Genomic DNA, 20,669 nt, shown 5'->3' with positions numbered 1-20,669 from the left:
CGTATTTTCTGCACAATAACGTAACATAGAATTATGTGCGAATTGTTACATTAATTATTACTTACGTACAAATTATTACATTAATTATTACTTATGTACAAATTATTACACTAATTATTACTTATGTACAAATTTCTACATTTTTTTTTACATTACATAACAGAATTTGATTTTCGTTTATTTTAATACTAAAACGAAAATAACCGTTCCACAAGTTTCTTTTTATAAGGTACACATTTTGTTAAAGTACGTTCCTTGAAATCAGCATTGATTTTCATCAAGATTAAGAATAAATATGTGTACTAATTTATGTTTCGTTTGTTTATTTATTTTTTAACTTCATTTTTAATTTCAAGTTAAGTACACATATGCGGTAGGTTTAGTGTTAAACTGTACAAAATTATGATCATACAGTGAAAAGTTATAATTTAGAAAGTCGGTAATTAAAATTAACCGATTAATCACTTGTACAAGTAAATGTAAATAAAAAGTGTTTTGTGCGCCTACTTGTATTTGTGGATACACAGAGTTGTTATCTTCGTCAATATTTATGGTAGCTTTATCACGGGAGATTTCATTTACGCTTTCATTTTGAAATGTCGCCACTCTTTTCGATGTAAGCTCGATGTCGTAAAGAGATTAGGTATAATCTTCGAATATTACGTGTATCCTTAAGTTAGTAAATGCATCGTTAATCCGTTACATTAACGCCTGTCGCAAATCGATTCTTGTAGAATGTACAATGCTTTCAGTTCCTTGTTATTGGCGAAAGCGAGGATTAGGGCTTTCCCTTAAAATGCGGATTGACTCACATGTGGTATGAGAGAGCAAATTTTCAAATTTTTTAATTTTTAAATATTCTCAAGTTTTTTAATTACTAAATTTTCCAATTTCCAAATTACCAAGTTACCAAATTATCAAGCTATCAAATTCTCAAATTTCCAAATTTCTGAAGTTCCAAATTCCTAAATTTCCAAATTTCCAAATTTCTAAAGTTCCAAATTCCTAAATTTCTAAAGTTCCAAATTCCTAAATTTCCAAATTTCCAAATTTCCAAATTTCCAAATTTCCAAATTTCCAAATTTCCAAATTCCCAAATTTCCAAATTTCCAAATTCCCAAATTTCCAAATTTCCAAATTCCTAAATTTCCAAATTTCCAAATTTCCAAATTCCCAAATTTCCAAATTTCCAAATTCCCAAATTTCCAAATTTCCAAATTCCCAAATTTCCAAATTTCCAAATTCCTAAATTTCCAAATTTCCAAATTTCCAAATTCCCAAATTTCCAAATTTCCAAATTCCCAAATTTCCAAATTTCCAAATTCCCAAATTTCCAAATTTCCAAATTTCCAAATTCCCAAATTTCCAAATTTCCAAATTCCTAAATTTCCAAATTTCCAAATTTCCAAATTTCCAAATTTCCAAATTTCCAAATTTCCAAATTTCCAAATTTCTAAAGTTCCAAATTTCTAAAGTTCCAAATTCCTAAATTTCCAAATTCCTAAATTTTCAAATTCCTAAATTTCCAAATTTCCAGATTTCCAAATTTCCAAATTTCCAAATTTCCAAATTCCTAAATTTTCAAATTCCTAAATTTCCAAATTTCCAAATTTCCAAATTTCCAAATTTCCAAATTTCCAAATTTCCAAATTTCCAAATTTCCAAATTTCCAAATTTCCAAATTTCCAAATTTCCAAATTTCCAAATTTCCAAATTTCCAAATTTCCAAATTTCTAAAGTTCCAAATTTCTAAAGTTCCAAATTCCTAAATTTCCAAATTCCTAAATTTTCAAATTCCTAAATTTCCAAATTTCCAGATTTCCAAATTTCCAAATTTCCAAATTTCCAAATTCCTAAATTTTCAAATTCCTAAATTTCCAAATTTCCAAATTTCCAAATTTCCAAATTTCCAAATTTCCAAATTTCCAAATTTCTAAAGTTCCAAATTTCTAAAGTTCCAAATTCCTAAATTTCCAAATTCCCAAATTTCCAAATTTCCAAATTTCCAAATTCCTAAATTTCCAAATTTCCAAATTTCCAAATTTCTAAAGTTCCAAATTCTTAAATTTCCAATTTCTCACATTCCCACATTTCCACATTCCCACATTTCTACACTCCCAAATTTCCTACATTCCCACATAATCAAATTACCAATTTCCTACATTCCCACATTCCCACGTTCCCACACTCTCATATTCCAACATTCCTACATTCCCGCATTACCACATTTCTACACTCCCAAATTTCCCACAATCCCAAATTCCTACATTCCCACATAATCAAATTACCAATTTCCTACATTCCCACATTCTCACATTTTCACATTCACACATAATCAAATTACCAATTTCACACATTCCCAGATTTTCACATTCCCACATTTGTATACTCGTACATTCTGAAATTTCATATTTTTAACCATCCAAATCCCCACATGTTCTTCAACATTAACACGTTAACATTCTAAAACCTCCCAGTCCCCAAATCTTCAAATCACATAACATCTCCAACGAGCCCAAAGAAATTGAGCAAGTAGAACAAGTGTCACAAATAATTACCTTCTCGTACATTCACTCTCTGCTCTTTATTTTCATCAATCAGACCAGAACGAGACCAAACGAGTTTTCACTTTAACAATCCAGATCTTTATTATTAAGCGCTCCGAAAATTACCTTGAATCTTGATCACCTTCCCCGAGTTATTCGAAATCGTGGCGTTAATTACGGTAACGTCGTTAAATCAGAAATGAGAAACGCATCGATGCGACACGACAAAGTGTCAAAGGGGTCCGCGTAAAACAATTTCGCCAGACAATTTTAGTTATCGGATTTCTTCGACGAAACGTACGAACAAGATGGCTTTCGTACCATCAGAAATACGTTGTGCGCGAAACTCTTGTCGACTATGCTATTAAGTTCCTTCGTAGTATTCCTGGTAAGATCACCAATTTATTTTCCCCCGCTGACAAGAAGGTCGGAACAGACATTTCTCGGAAAGTCTTCCTTCTCCCCTTTCTCATCACATTTTCTGAATCATGCTAAACGAACTCTACGCCAGAGAGTTCGCTTGTTTAACCAGCGACAAATTTATTGGTTAATTTACTTACGTTGACCGAGTAAACAGGCTAACTCAACAGGTACAACGTTTTGCATTGGCGATTGGAAATAGTCCGACGTGCTTGATTCTGTTCTGAATCAAATTCTTGGTGCATCGAATTTCTCTGATAGGACACTAGACGCGTTAAATTGAAGCGAATTGAAATTGCGTATTTCGGGAGAAAATTTGTATGCGTTGACATATGTAGATAGGAATTGTGTCAGATAATTATAACTATTTTATTGTTATTTTTGATCAGATATATACATACTTTTTTTAGCACGAACATGATGAAAGCAGAATTGTTTCGCTATTGAAAGAATATTAATTTGAAAATCCTCATGATCATTAAATTTTCAAATTTTTAAACTTGCAAACAAGTTTAGATGTCCAAGTCTTCATACGAACATTCAGATGTTCAAGCCTTACATTTCTAAATTTTGAAATTCTGAAGTTACAAAGTTCTGAATTTACAAATTCTGAATTTACAAAGTTTCAAATTTCCCAAACCCTCAGATGACCGAATGACAAGTACTCGAGATTCGACAACGCATTTGAACAAGCATATAACTGACCAAGTATTCGATTAGATATATTGATTTTATGGTGCCAGCCACCGGCAGCTCCGACGGCGTTCAACGTGCTAACGAACCTTTAACGTAATTTTGTTTAGCTGGTCAGGATTTTGCAGCTTCTAAAGGTTGCAGAGTAATCAACCGACAATCTAGGTACACTATCTATTGTAATACCAGAGATCATCGCTGCACGACATATTTAATCACAACGCAGCACATTGCAACGTACTATCTTTAATACGGTGCAGCGAGTAAGAGTTTAATTAATATTAATTATTATTAGTAAACGACATTATATATACTTTTCAAAACACTTAGTGTTGCTTTAACACCAAACTTACCTACACATGTGTTCTTAATTTGAAATTAAAAATGAAGTTAAAAAATAAATAAACAAACGACGAAACATAAATTACACGCATTTATTCTTTATCTTGATGAAAATCAATTCTGATTTCAAGGTACTTTAACAAAGTGTGTACCTTGTGGGGCGGTCATTTGACCGGTTTGGTAGTTTTACGGTTAATAATTATCACACAAAGAAAAATATTAAATTTGTTGGATTAAATGTGTCGTAACTGTTGTCGTTTTCAGTGTATTCACATTATATCGAAAATTTTTACAAAGTTTTTTTAAATTAATTCTTCAAAAACGTTGCCTGACGACGTTTGACAGAGGCGGCCATTAAAGTGTTAAAGACGAGGTTGTAAATAAAAAGTGAGTCTCCTAGGCCCACGATGGTTTACTTCGAGCAGTTCTGCAATTATCACTTCAAACAGTGCCAAGGTGTTACACCAATTGATACAATATTGGTCCATCGGGTACAATATACAAATACGTAGGATGTAGGTGTGCAATCGAAATCGATATGTTGATACATTCCGGTGCTTCAGAACAGTTAATAATAATTTATGACGATTTCCTGTTACTTCGGAAGTCGGTACCGTCAATATAATAGCCCCGGATTATTTGCTTTAATCGAACATTAATTCTATACCACTTTCGTATCGACAATTTATTGAAATTATGGATTTTTATTTGAACAGATATGATGTGGATTTAATAAATGTTATCGTATCGAGAAGATTGATTACTTCGGATAACAACTCACTTTCAAGTTAGTTCGGATATTTATTTTTTAAGTGAAAAAATCTTGATAGGGCAAAGACTTAAAAAAATATTTATTGTAACATGTCGACGTACTAAATTTTCTGATGCGTTTATTGTCATCGAAATTTAGATTGATAAATTTACAAATGTACAAATTTACGAATGTACAAATTTACAAACTTTAGAACTCTTAAATTTACAAACCATTGCGTTTAAAATTTGTTATTTTACTATTCGACTCTTCTAATTTCCGAGTATTTAAATTTGTAATGTCTCGCTACTTGCTCACGCCAGTACCAGAACATTTGAACGTAATTTTATATAATAACGCATACCAAAGGTTATTTGTAGCGTATGAATTTATTCAGCAGTGTTTCAATATGCACAATATACATTCAAGTTACGTTATTTGCGAGAAGACCGATGGATTCCGAAATTGCTTCGATGTCGAAATGGATGAATTTTACGATATTTAAAAATTCATGAAGCTCATTCGTTAACTTCTCTAATTACAGAAACTACTTTGAAAATATTAACACGATCTCTCGTGTTTTCATTTTACCGAACATTTCACTGCGAAAAAATAAGAATTGCAGCATAGAATAAGAAAATAGAGGAAAGAAATCTTGGAACGTAATTAATGCTCGAAGGATCGAGGTTCTATCGTATTTCACCATCAGGATAAGAACTCGAGCGATAATCCAATACCACTTAATCTCTTTGGAGATAGAATCAATTACGGTTTAAGTAGCATGGTTACCGCTTGCGCGTGAAAAATCGATGTTCAGCGATTACTTAGAAAATAAGAATTAAATTCTGCGTAAAATTAAATAATTAACTTTGACTGAGCAAGAGTACACTTCTGACACTTGTTGAGGTGATATGAATCGATGTAGGCTGATTTGGAGCGTTTTGAACCAATGTGGACTAAATTCAACTCGTTTGATCGAAATCGGTTTAGGTCGACATAAATCGGTTCAAGTTCAGATTGGAGATTGATCCAAGTAGATGACGATCGGTTAAGATCGATCAGAATCGGTCCGAACATGTCCACATCGGTTCAAATCGGTTGAGATCGATCAGAATCGGTCCGAACATGTCCACATCGGTTCAAATGGAATTCAGATCAATCAGAATCGGTCCGAATATGTCCACATCGGTTCAAATGGAATTCAGATCAATCAGAATCGGTCCGAATATGTCCACATCGGTTCAAATCGGTTGAGATCGATCAGAATCGATCCGAACATGTCCACATCGGTTCAAATGGAATTCAGATTAATCAGAATCGGTCCGAATATGTCCACATCGGTTCAAATGGATTCAGATCAATCAGAATCGGTCCGAACATGTCCACATCGGTTCAAATGGAATTCAGATCAATCAGAATCGGTCCGAACATGTCCACATCGGTTCAAATGGATTCAGATCAATCAGAATCGGTCCGAATATGTCCACATCGGTTCAAATGGAATTCAGATCAATCAGAATCGGTCCGAATATGTCCACATCGGCTCAAATCAACAAAGGTATATCTTTTTGATAATTACATCAGTATTGCGTTAGCAAGTAAGTTGAAAGAATCCTTTAATCAAAATATTGTAACAAAGTTACTTGACTTTTCATTATATCCTTTTTGAACCAAAGCGCAAGATCCTCCGCTAATATTATCTCGTTTCCCGTAGTATATCTGACGTTAAGGATTAAAGCACTTTAAAAGAAAGGTATATCTTGTATGAATCCTACTCTCACTTTATACAAGTGTGACGATAAATTCGCGTTCATTAGGTACTTGAACAAGTGTTTCCGCTCCACGTTATTAATTCTACAATTCAATACGACATTATACTAAATATCTTTTATAATTGTTAACAAATTTAGTTTTGTAATAGTGTTTTGTATGAACGTGTTTCGATATTCGTTATATTCTTATCGAATATGTATGTGAACATATTGTAGCCACTAGGTGTGAATAGCTTGGAATAAGAAAGCTGCCATGAGATGTTTTTCAGTATTTTTATAAATGGTTCGCCAGAAGCAATACCTGAACATTCGACCAGATAGTAGCACACACAAAAATTGGATTTTTATCGTTCCCCTAGGTATAAAGTATAAAGGCAAGGGAAGATAAATAAGATACGTGTATTCCACCAGTCACAAAAGGGTTGAAATCAAATAACATTCGTTCTTTACTTTTGCTTATATTTTTGGAATGGGTTTGTAATTTCGGAATTTTTTAATTTTAGAATTTAGAGGTTTAGGGATTTAGGGATTTAGGAGTTTAGGGATTTAGGAATTTAGGAATTTAGGGATTTAGAGACTTGGGGATTTAGGGACTTGGGGATTTAGGGTCTTGGGGATTTAGGGATTTAGGGACTTGGGGATTTAGGGATTTAGGGATTTAGGGATTTGGGGATATATGGTTGAGGGATTTAGGGATTTAGGGACTTGGGAATTTAGGGATTTAGGAATTTAGGAATTTAGGGATTTAGGGACTTGAGGATTTAGGGATTTAGGGATATAGGAATTTGGAGATTTAGGAACTTCGAAATTTTAGGATTTAAAAATTTTGGGATTTTGGGACTATGCAACTTTGCAATTTTTCAATCTTAGAACATATAACTTTGAGATTTCGTAATTTTAAAACTTCGTAAATTTCATACCTGAGAATTACGAGACTTGAGAATTAAACAAATGATTCGAGAAAAATTATCTTCATCGAAAGTTTAGGTCATAAATATGCAGGGAATCCTGCATAAAATAAATAATGCAATCTGCAACATAGCATCGAAATCGGAATTCCGAGATTGGTATTAAAATCCTAAGGTACCGTGGAAACTTTATGACAGCTCTGGATAATTATTTACACAGCATATGTAACTAACAATTGTCTGGTGAGACGTGACGATAATCCCGCGTTATAAAGCATGTGTATAAACGGGAGGAAAACAGATAATCCGTTGTTTCCATGTCGAGCGAGAATATCAGAAGCGAGCAAGTTATGCACTTGATTTACTTCACAAGATCATAGTCATGTCTCCAAGGATAAAAATAAGCTTCGCTTTTTCATTCTAGATAATAGGATAAACGGTTCGAATACACTCAGTAATCAAATTCTATAATTTTATTATTTATTAATAATAATTCATTTTTATTCTTTTATAACATACAACACGATGATATCTTCACAGTATTTCTGTCATTTATAATTTAAAATATATTTTTATCATTTTTTCTGGATGAATGACTATAATGATGCAGTATTTTCTGATATTTTGTAACAGAAAATTTTAATTCCACATCATTTATCTTTTAGAAGAATTGTAAGTTTGGTAATTCATAAATAATATCGTAGACATAGATTTTGATAAGATAGCGTAATATAAAATGCAATATGTTGATATATGTTGATCAGTGATATTGTTTACTGAACATCAGTGAACCGATTCGAAAAACCTAATGTTGATGCAAAAGTATCATACTTGTATTTATTGTAATTGCCCTTTTTTGAACATGCCTTCTCAGTGAATATCGTCGTTTTGTTGGTTGTGTCGTGCCGGATATCCATCACAGAAATATCGTGACGCTACCCAAATCCTCTTTTTTCTCCCACGACATATACACTACCGTCCATAAGTATCCGGACACTTGGTTTCGTTACATAAAACACAGTTGAACTTTGTACAAAAAGCACAAAGATTGATTAGGGTTATCATATCATTTGTAATAATTATTGTTATCTTTTTTGAGGTGTCATAACGTAATAGAATTAATTTTTAAGTACAAATTATACAATGAAAGTGTGAAAGTAAAATTCATGTCCAGAAGTACAAAGTCCAAATTTGTGAATCCAATGAAACGCTTTCGATTCTAAAAAAAATTTTAATTTCTACTGTGTTTCATTTCTATGGTGCAGAACGTATTCAGAGGGTTCTTCGATATGTTTCAAGTGTTTGTAAACTGTTGGTAGATGTTTAGGTTCCCTCAATGGAGATAAGAATGAAGGTAACGCAATGCACTCGACAGTTTCGGTTTAGTTCGTCTGTAGCTTCTTTTCCATCGAGATATGAGTTCCAAACGAGAATTTTCAATCGAAAAACGTTCCAGTATTCTGACCTTCACAGAAAAAAGAATCGACTTTAGTTACTGTTGTAGATACTTGAATAACTTTCATGCAACGCGAATGCATATTTCGCTTGTGTCCGGATACTTATGGACGGTAGTGTACATGAAAAGGGGGCCATGAGAAGCATCCCCAATGGCAATGACAGGGGAAGGTTCTTCAGATGTCCTGAACATCGAATTTTTTTAAATTATTGATTAAGCGAAGCTGGCAAGCATTTTAATCGTTCCAATTCGCCACAGTCTCTGGTCGTAAACTTTTATGTTAAATTATCGAAATTCTATATATGAACATAAATATAATAAAACAACATTGTTCGTAAAATTTTATTCAATATTAATCTTTCAAGGTTTAAATGTTTTATACTGGACGATAAAAAATCAACATACAAAATAATAAAATAAATCAGAGAAAACTGGAGGGTGGGTTTGATTTTATTTGCTTTTTATTATATTCTCTTCGCCGCATTTTCAGTTGTTTAATTTTATTTGGTTATATTCATAATGCTTTTATTAACTCTTACATTTGACAAGTAGGCAAAAAATATCACCGCATTTGTTCTTTGTATTCCGAACAAAGAGATTAAATACTTGAAAATAATATCGTAATTATAGTACGGTTACTGGTATATGATGCTGTATATTACAATTATATTACAAATTACAGTTTTCAAAATTTCTTACATTGTATCGAAAATTTTGGTAAATTACGATTTCAATGATCATTTAAAATTTAAGTATCAATCTATCATATCGTACACAAAATATTAACGTAAAAGTAATCAATGAAATCTTATCAAATCGTCCAACGTTTAATTCTTCGAATTCCTAAATTCGAAGCTTGAAAATTCAAAACTGTCTAAATTTAAAAACTCGATCATTGCCAAATCATACGCATGTAAAAAAGCACGCAAATCTGATATACATAAACCAACTGCTTTAACTTTAAAATGAATATTCATAAACATGTTACAATACTGAACTGATGAAGAAGTTAATCCATAAGGGTGTCAGACTGCACCGTTTTATATTTTGCATGTTTTGTCTGCGGGCATTTTAATCATATAAAATGAACGTTATGGCGTTTCTAATCGACAATTTTCCGCGCATCAGAGGCTCGAAAATTGACGGCACATTTCGGAGTAATTCGATGAAATTCCCATCATCGGTGTTTACAGCGAAGCAACACGTGAGACCGCCAAAAGTGGCGTCAGTGCTTTCCACCCCTTTGCGATACTGACATCGGCTGCCAGTAGATCCAACGGAAGTAGTTTAAACGGCTGTGAATCCACGTCTCCGATTGGTTGATGTGGTCCGGGTCGATGGTGGTGGGGGATGCCGGGTCGTCGCGAGCCTCGCAGTACCGCTTAGACTGTCAACGTGGTTGGATCAACTCCGTGTGCCCTTTCGAAACATTTCTATTTGTCCCTATCTACTATAATTGCCTTTCGAAATGTTTTTATAAATTCCTTGATATTTCGTCGTAAACGCGTGCTCGAACGGTAAAATATCCCATAATTGTCTGTGGGTGCGCGTGACAATACACGCGAGGGGATGCATCTGTACGCGTACACCGAGTAACGAATTACGGAATTTGTTCCACTTGCTAATAGAACAATCTGCGAACGGGATTTGTGACTGTTGTTTCACAGTGGATATTTCGTTCGAATACCGTTGCATTCGAAGGAGGTTCGTGTTTTTCTTGGCCGACAACTTTCTTGGTGAGTTTTCATTTGTGTTATTTTAATTATAATTTTTTAGCACAGCGCTGGGAATTATTGAATCCTAAGCTACGTTATGTTTCTTGACGTTCCAGTTTGCATATATTATAATTACAAAGACTACGTTTTTTTTTTTGTAATTTTAACAGGACATTTTTGACAGAATTATATTTGAAAGTTTTGCTTCGGGTACACTGTAAAATTATTCGTTTTAAAATTGTGTTTGGTATTTAATTGTGTAGAAATAAGAAGGGCGTACTTTGAACGTCAGAAATATAGTAGCAACGGTTGTTATAGTGTTAAGATTTTTGAATATCCCGCCGAATTGACGAGATACGAATGACAGTAGTGCGATATTTTATGTAGTATTTTTTCCTGTTTCTCATTTTACGTGTATAGTATAACGATCTACTGTGTTATAACGATTAATTAAAATTTCAATTTGTATTTAATATAGCAGACAATAATGGAGATTATATATTTTATTTTAGAAGTAATTTGAACGAATATTCAGCTTTTTGAAATATGAGTAAATGTTTCGATGATAAATAATGAGAATTTATAAGTCACTAATGAATTTTCTTTTATATACATATAGATAGAAAGGAAGGGGGGAAAAGAGCAAATTAATATAAATTATTTTACTTAATCAACAGTGTTTTGTAATACCATATTCTTTGACCTATAAATATTTTTTTTAGATGTTCATTCTTGACGTATAAAATATTGCTGTAATTTTTCATGTTTTTCTGCATATTCGGCAGTCACGTATGCTATGATCGAAAGCTGTTTTTAATCTTTTATTTTCGTTGCAAAATTTCCAAATTTTAGCTTTATGACTTTAGATTAATTTCTATTTTAATAAACCGATATTACAGAATCTATCTTTAGAAAGCTCACCAACGTTGAACTGATTGAATAAGGAAATTAATATTTGAATTTTATTTCGCATCGAATGTCTTCCTCCAGCAAATTAGAATCGCGGTATTAATTTCATTAAACAAAACACGCTCCTACCGAATCTCATAAAATCATGAAAATTTCAAATTCCAATTACCCGGTTATAGGATACATTTCTCCGAGTTTAAGAGGTCGAGGAAGGAAGTATGTGAGAGAAGGAAAAAAACGGAACGCGTGAACGACTAACAGGAATGTTTAATTTCTTTTTCGAAATTTGATTAGAATCTTCGCAACAGTCGTTGAGTAGCACGCGGATCTGCGAGTACGTATCGATCGTACAAAGCAAATAAAATATCGAGTACAGTTAAACTAGCTATATCTCCAATGCAATTTATTAGGAAATTTCGGTGAAATTTAATTGAACGTGAATAATTTTTTGCAAAAAATTTCGGGAAGTCCGAAACAAAGATAATTGGAGTTAAAATGATAGTTTAATACGTACGGTACTGACGAAAAAATTGTTCAAATTATATTCTGATAGACTCTAGTTATATTGCCGTAGGGAAACTATGTCATGAACAGTGTAATAGTTGATACTTGTTACTGGTACAAATACTAATAGTTCATACTTGTTTCTCTAAAAAGTAATCTTTTATTTGCAAAAGTTATGTACATTGTTCTTCTCTATTTGCTGAAAGCTTATTCTCTATAAGATAAACATTGATAATTATTTTCGTTTATAACCATCGTAAAATGTGTGATAATATCAATGTATGCAACTCATCAATGTATATAACTCATGAGTGGTGATATAACACGTGGCTATGTAGTACGTGGTGATACAATGCGCGACATTACAACGTATGATAGTGAAACGCGTTGTAATAAATGCGTGACGATACAACGCGTGACAACGTAGTTTTGCTGAAACAAATTTTAGTTTACCAAAATGTCTTCTTGTTTCAAAACACATTTGATCGGCACAGTTATCTTTAGAAATAATTGATCATCGTAAAATACTCAATGATATATTATTTTTGATGTCGTGATTAATTGTGAATTAACGATGCATATGTGACTTCTTATATGGCACAAAACAAATAATTCAAAGGTGTGACACGATCACCGCTATTTCGTGGGATAATTATTCTAACTTCGGTCGTGATAAATTATTTTCTATATTACGGTGTACAGTGACATTTTCTTATAACCGCTTGTAAATGGGGTGAAACAAATGATTCTCTTAAACTTCTTGTAAGTGACCTCTTACCTACAATTACGAATTAACGACAGTGCCAACAACAAGTTCTGAAAGCATCATATTTTCACTTTCGTCGTTTTTGTGTTATTAAATGTGCCCTGTACAAAACAGACGCTGCAAGCGATCTGTGTCATAAGTTTATCTTACAATTTTACCGGATCTATTTCTCTTCACGAGCAAGAAATTAATTTTGTATGGTAGTTCCTAATTGTGCCGAAGTTTCGTGAAAGTCTTCGGTGTTAATCTCCGAGAATCGCGTTTAATGTCTTTTTGAGTTCTTTATCCGAACTGAAATAATAACTGTACTTCGCTGGCAGAAGTTGTAACGATTTACGAAAAGTTGAATTACGAAAGTTCCTCAATTTATCAGACATTGTCTGCTCTCCTTACGAGTCAGTTCTTTCGCAGGAAAATATCGGAAATTAAACTTTTCGTTCTGTTGGAACAATCGGTACGTCGATGCGTCGATCCCACGCATTAATTTCATTCGATTGTAATTAATTTACGTCACTCTAATTGAGTGACTAAATTATGTTAATCGAAATGCGAGAAACGAGTGGTAATCCTCCATTGATCGACGGATTAATCGCTTCGTTATTTTAGTTATTTCGTAACATTTTGATTGAAAATTATTTGCGCTTGAAAATGGAAATGAAGATCCATATTTCATACTCGTTCAGATCATTTACTTTGGAAGGATTTTTCCGTAATCACTGAATGTTCGAATTATGTTCGAGTTTACAATGTATTACGAATTTCATTGATTTACATGTTGATTTACTAATAGCACTGACGACAAATAAAGACAAACAAGATAATCTGTTCGATACATAATAATATCGAAATGAAATTAAAATGGGACCTCTTTGAAATTAAATCGAAATCGATAACATCATGAACATCTGATTATCGATCCAGTCGATGAATAGAGATCGGAAGGCTTGAATTAATATCGAGTTTAGTTATTGTATTACAAATAGGTCGTATACATTCACTTGACCGGTATTTGAAGTGCTTTGACCATAAAGGACCACAACACTAGCATACCAAGTGTAATATGATGTTGCTTCAAACAATGAGGGCATTGCTGTGAAAATTGCATACTCCTAAATTCCACCTTCCTTTTTATTCTAAAAGAGAAAGAAACAAATCTAATTATACAAAGTTACTCGACTGTTATATGTATGAATATGAAACTGGTTTAAGTAAAAATTGTTTAAGAAAATCGATTATAATTTGAGGACATTTCGTTTACGAGTAGGAGTGCAGAAAATGCGAGTTTAATAAATTCGGATTATTTTTACTGAAACACCCGAAATATAGGTTGAAATGAAGATTATAGCAAAGTTGAGAGAAACAATTTGCCATCCTTATTAAGCTACATTTATACGAACCACCTTCTTTAAATTTGATTTTTGCTGAAACTGACCAAAGTTAAAGAACTTGGAATTGCAGAACTCTCTCCTGTACCTATTACCCCGGCCCGAAGGGGTGGCAGTGATAAAACTTTGTCTTATAAAGGTAAACTTCGACTTGCAAAGGTCGCGTTTCTCTGAATTCAAGTTACAGAGGTAAAATAACACAGGTAAACGGGCGGCAAATATTTCTAGTTAAAACAACTTTATATTTCGATTTGCAAAGATTTTCACAGTTTATTACTTTCGGCTCCATAAAACAGTCCAATCGAACTCTCTTCTCTTTCACGATAGCTAACACTTTTATTTTATTTGGAACAATTTTAATATTACCCTTTTTGTAGATATAACTTTAAAATTTTATTTTTTCAAAGCTAACGTCATATCTTTCTTTATACAAATTCCTTGCGTGAAAAGGTATGTTAAAAAAGTCAATGTTCCGTGAAATATTTTAACCCTTAGTTAATACTTAAAATTAAAGTAACCTTGTGTTATATAAATAAATAATCTTGTTATGCGAAATTGTATCATCATGACACATTATTCTAGAGAGCACTTGCCTTTCCATATCAAGCACGTACTGCTTCTAATATGCAGGGATTGTGTGCCTCTGTAAATTGTGATAATACGTGCAAGACTCATAATGAAAATACATGAAAATACTCCAAAATATTATTAAATACATTTAAACACAATAAAGGATATATGTAGAAATATTCCTTTATTTAGACTGAATTTATGAGCTACTAAAACCATCCCATATTTGTCAACTTCCCTTTAATCCGTAGTATTAATATATTGATATTTACTACTAATAATATACCGATTACAAATGTTGGTTTTGTAAATTATGAGTATAATGTAATGGTCTAGTGTGCTATACATATAAGTGCATATGTAGTGCATGTTAAGGTACACACATGTGGTATATGTAGAGATGCATATATGTAGTACACGTTGAGATACACACATGTAGTATATGTACAGATGCATATATGTAGTATATATTGAGGTACACACATGTGGTATATGTACAGATGCATACATGTAGTATATATTGAGGTACACACATGTAGTATATGTACAGATGCACATATGTAGTACATGTTGAGATACACACATGTGGTATATGTACAGAAGCACATATGTAGTACATGTCAAGATACACACATGTGGTATATGTACAGATGCACATATGTAGTACATGTCAAGATACACACATGTGGTATATGTACAGATGCACATATGTAGTACATGTCAAGGTACACACATGTGGTATATGTATAGGTGCATATATGTAGTATATGTTGAGATACACACATGTGGTATATGTACAGTTGCACATAGGTAGTACATGTCAAGGTACACACATGTGGTATATGTACAGATGCATATATGTAGTACATGTCAAGGTACACACATGTGGTATATGTACAGATGCATATATGTAGTACATGTCAAGGTACACACATGTGGTATATGTACAGATGCATATATGTAGTACACATTGAGGTACACATATGTGGTGTATGTACATGTATCGATACCTTTATTCCAACACATTTTTCGTTAATGAAGACAAACGAGTTGAAATATCCTCCCTTAGACCCACATCATATACCTAACGAAATAGTCTAGCGTTAAATAAATTGATAGAGGAAAGTCCCTTGGAAGTGCTAAATATTGCGTCATTTCTCAACTATCAGACAGGCAGTTTATCTATCCCCTTTGTGCGATAATACTGAATACCTGAAATGTTTCCTACTCTAGGGACTATTATTGAAATACTTCGCATTGCGCGTATACTTACAAAGCTATGCAGTTAACCGTCTCCTTTCCCTTATATATAGTTTATTTCATGTTAAAAACCTGTCATAATTACAGAAAATATTTACCTACTTAAATTCATCAAATTTATTTTCTTCTCATTTTAATTCTTATTAGTGGATCCATTTTTCGTAATTTTCAAGATTAACGTTTGGATATGATTATTAGACAAATTTCCTTTATTGGCAGATTCTATTGAAAATAATCGCTTTAGTGTAATAAAGTTTGTTAATATCGTAGAATATTTTGCAGTGTTTTGTTGCAAAATTGTCCTGACTATCAGAAGTACTGATTTGACATAACCAAAAAATGATGTATAAAATAATTGTACAAGCCACAAATTAAGATACAAGTATGAAACATATTTTAATTATTCAGTTTTAAAACTGTTTAAAAATGGAAGAAATTCATATGAATCTTTGTGCAACTTTCAGTTGTTAAAAGGAACTGAAATAGGAGCTCGAGGCATTTAGTGGGCGGGAGACGCTTTTTCATGTTGGAGCAGCTCTCATGTAATATGTTTTAAGAATTGTAATGTACAACGGTGGATAAAGTCTTTTGTACACCACACTCTCAAAATTATGCAAAGAAAAGAGCCGTTTTTTGTAACCATTTATGTACACGTGTTCCCTAAATATGTAACAAAATTGAAACGTTGAAAAGTACGCATTATTATTCGCATTACTTTGTTTTATAATTCATTGTATATCTCCCGTATAACTCGTTATGTACATTTCGAAACTCTCGTTTAAATAATCGTTCATTTAATCTTATTTAAAAGTGATGAATATTAAATCACTCGATGAGGCTTTTTAAGATGCATTTACATTGTCAAATCATACGAAACTTTCCGTGTTTTATAACCCGCCGTCGTTTTAAACGCAACAAGATAATAAATAACTCTGATAATGCGAATGATCATTAACACGGAACATCCTTGTTCCATTTAAACATTTGTCAGAGAAATACCATTAATGGCTGCAGTAAACGCATTAAATGCCACGAATTCCAAATGCACGTCTAAATTAGCAGATACAATGCTGCAACCACATGTGGTTCATATATATCAATATTAATTGATAGTTTTGCATTTGATGCATTGGGGTAGCATACTTCGGGAAACAATTCTTCCGGGAGTTATTGCAAACAGTTAACAGACTTAAAATTACTAGTAGTTGATAATTTATGATTTATCGCGTCAAATTATATTGTTTCATTCGAATCGAGCAATTAGTGAGATAAACAGATTGTGTGGATTATTATGTAACAGACAATTAACATTTTATGCTGAATTGATAAATGTGTTTTTAGATATGTGTATGGAGAGATTTTTAAATTTGTTAGTTTTTATGTTGCAATCTTGGAATTTGTAAATCTAAATAATTAGAAACTAGAACCTTAAATCTAAATCTAAATATTTAAATATCTAAATACCTAAATATCTAAATGTCTTAATACCTTGTTAATTGACAAACTAACAAGAATAAAAGAAAGCAAAATCGGGATTAGTTAATTACTTTATATACAAGAATCATTTAAATACAAATTGTACAAATTATCACAGATTGAAGTAATAATAATATAGTATATGGAACGCAAATGTATTACCGTTTATCGTCGAACAATACAACATTAGGAAATATAATTGATTTTTCGAATGCAATTTCTATTTCTTGCAAGAGCGAGCCAGATAGCTTCTAACTTCTACAACCGACAAGTTAATAATGAATATTCGAGCCTCGCCCAAGCAATGTTCGCAACACGCTCGGGCCTTTCTGACTTTCCCCGAATACTACCCTTATCTACCATAGCGCCTTTACTCCTAGACCAGCTTAAAGGTCCCGTCGAACCACCAAGTGGTTCCCAGGCCCCAGGTTCGCAAAAGCGCCCCTGTGCAAGCAAGGAGATCGCAAGCTAGACATCGCTCCTCAGAAATTTACAAATGTTGTCTCGCTCGCTCTTTCTTCGCTCTCCGCTACAAATAAATTTATCGCTACCTTCGCAATGACAATATAATCGCACACAATTTACAACATAACGAATAACCATGGTTATTTTACATTCAGGGCATAACCCAAACTTGTACAATTTCACTTAAATCTAAATAAAACTAAACAATTCTTCGGGGAGTATTTAACAATTTACCTTGTACCACAAAGGGAGGCATCCTTTTTCATACCACTATACACAAAATTAAAAAAGGGTCTTAAACGTCGATGTTTTTAAAAAAGTAATCAAAGGAAAAGAGCCAAACAATCAGTCTTACATGTCGAACTTATACAATCTCATTTAAATCTAAATAAAACTAAACAATTATTCTGGGAGTATTTAACATACATAAGTACCTATATATCTAAATACCTAACAGAATTTGAAGATTTGAAATTTCACAAGATTCATATTTGAAGAAAATGTGGTTATGAAAATTTTTAAAGTTTCCAATTAAAAATTTTATGAAATTATACCCGCATGTGCCTCGGTTGCCATATGGTCTGTGCATTACTGGATCAATAAAGATCAATATGAGAGGTAACAAAATTTGATATGCGTTGTAAATATCATAATAAAATTGTTACTTGCTATATATCCGTCATAAACTGGAATAAAATTTCTGCGTTAACAACATATGTCATCTTTAAACTTGACGGTATATTGAATTTCAGATCATACTACTTTCTCTTTCAGGATATGAATATTGCGCTTTATAAGGATTATCCAAGGATAGTACCCACTAGTAAGAAGGATAACACGTTTGCTTTCGCAATATGAAGTTGAGATTCTTTTATAACAGAAAATTACAATTCACAAAGCATCTCCGGAATAAGATAATGCTGACATTTTATTTCGTGTCTTTAGAGTTAAATTGTTGTTGAGGTTTCTGTATAAATTATGATAAATAGTTCTATAAATATTTCCGTTTCGTTGGTAAACAGAATATAAATTTCGCAATTTAGGAGCATACAAATATCAAATTTTCGGATCAAGTAATTTAAATTTCAGAGCACGGAAATTTCAAAGATGTTGAATTTTTATGTTCATAAAGTTAGAAATACTAAATATTGCAATTTACTAATTTTGAAAGTTAAATACAGAAATTAAAAAATGTAGAAATATCAAATTTTCAAATTTCGAAATGGAAATATTTAGTTCTCTGAAAGTTTGTGAATTTAGAAACTTGATCATTTGAAAACGTAAAAATATAAAAATTTAGAGAGATAAAAATTTCAAATTTTTTGCTAAAAAACTGTTTGTCACAGTACGAGTGCATAGATCTTGTTTCATCGAGCAATTATCTCAAATATGTCAACAAGCTATTTCTGATTTTACGAAGTGCAACAATTGTCTACGATTGCCACATATAAATATTAGTCGTTGAAACAATGTAGGTCAAACAAGGAAGTAACGTTGCAAAACATACATGGAACTTCACCGAGTGAAGTTTCAACATGAAGTATCAATAGAGATCGTTCCGAATGTTTTAGTTTAGCGCGAAACAAACATTCGAGCGTTGTGCTTCGAATCGTGTATTGTACATCTTCTCGTAAAATACGTGAAAGTGCATATTATGAAATATTGAAATATCCTCGGTGAATTTCGAACACACGTTCGTGTTTACAGCAGTCTTCGAACACTTCGAATATTAAACAGTTTATTTTTAAGACACGCTGTTTTATCTCGAAACGTGTAAATATCTCGAAAACTATGGATGGTAAAAGTTTCGAGATTAAACGGTACTACGTGCTGTGAAATTAAATGACACATGTTTTTATGAAATTAAATGGTACCGAGTGTTACTAAATGGTACTTACTTTTCTGTAATTATTCAAAATTACCAGCGGCTTTTAGGATTTTTAATTATATTATCCAGATCATCTTGAGCGAGTTAACTTGACAAATTTCAAATTTATAATTTAAAAAATTTGAATATTTTTTAATTTCTTTTATAAATTTGATAGTTTGCCAACTTGAAAATTTTAGAATTTTTTATTAGAGAATTTGGGAATTATTAGTTACAAAATTTGTGAATTCTTTACTATAGAATTTGGAAATTATTAGTTACAAAATTTGTGAATTTGTCAATTTATTAATTTCGGTATTTTTAGTTCTAAAATATTTGTAAATTTAACAGTTTCTAGTCACAAAACTTCTGAGTTTGCAACTTTGTAAATTAAAAAGTTTGAGAATTTTCATTTACAAAATTTCTGAGTTTGCAACTTTGTAAATTAAAAAGTTTGAGAATTTTTACTCAAAAAATTTCTAAATTTGTAACTATAAATTAAAAAGTTTGAGAATTGTTACCCACAAAATTTCTCTGCGTAAGGAAATAAAAGTTAGTGAGTTTCAATTTTGTCCACCTGAAAAAGAATAAATTCTGTTCGAGAAGTTGTTGAGGAAGAAAAACAATTTAGAAGACGGTCGTGTGGGTCGATCATAATGGATCGTTCTGAATATGCATTTTATAGGACGCGTGCCGCATGATTTATTATTTATTTCGTCGAACGCAACACCTTTTAAGTTCGGATGTCACGTAGCATCAAGTTATCGACATTTTATGCGTCAACATCGAAAAATATTCCCATCAAAGCTCTCACATGTTTTTTATCGATTAATGCAGCCAGTATCTGCAGGAAAATTATTCGCA

At 32.3% G+C, this 20,669-nt stretch overlaps 1 protein-coding gene across 1 annotated transcript in view; it reads left to right on the top strand.

The window, feature by feature from the left end:
- The first annotated feature begins 10,248 nt into the window (after nt 1–10,248).
- LOC100883180 (uncharacterized) overlaps nt 10,249–20,669 on the top strand; it is a 38,584-nt gene continuing 28,163 nt past the window's right edge. Inside the window, exon 1 of the mRNA XM_003704913.3 lies at nt 10,249–10,624. The gene's annotated coding sequence lies outside the window, so the exon portion shown is untranslated. The remainder of the gene's footprint in view (nt 10,625–20,669) is intronic.

The sequence above is a fragment of the Megachile rotundata genome, chromosome 1 (assembly GCF_050947335.1).
Source record: "Megachile rotundata isolate GNS110a chromosome 1, iyMegRotu1, whole genome shotgun sequence".
In the NCBI taxonomy this organism is placed as follows: Eukaryota; Metazoa; Arthropoda; class Insecta; order Hymenoptera; family Megachilidae; genus Megachile; species Megachile rotundata.
This window is presented reverse-complemented; position numbering and strand designations above follow the sequence as displayed.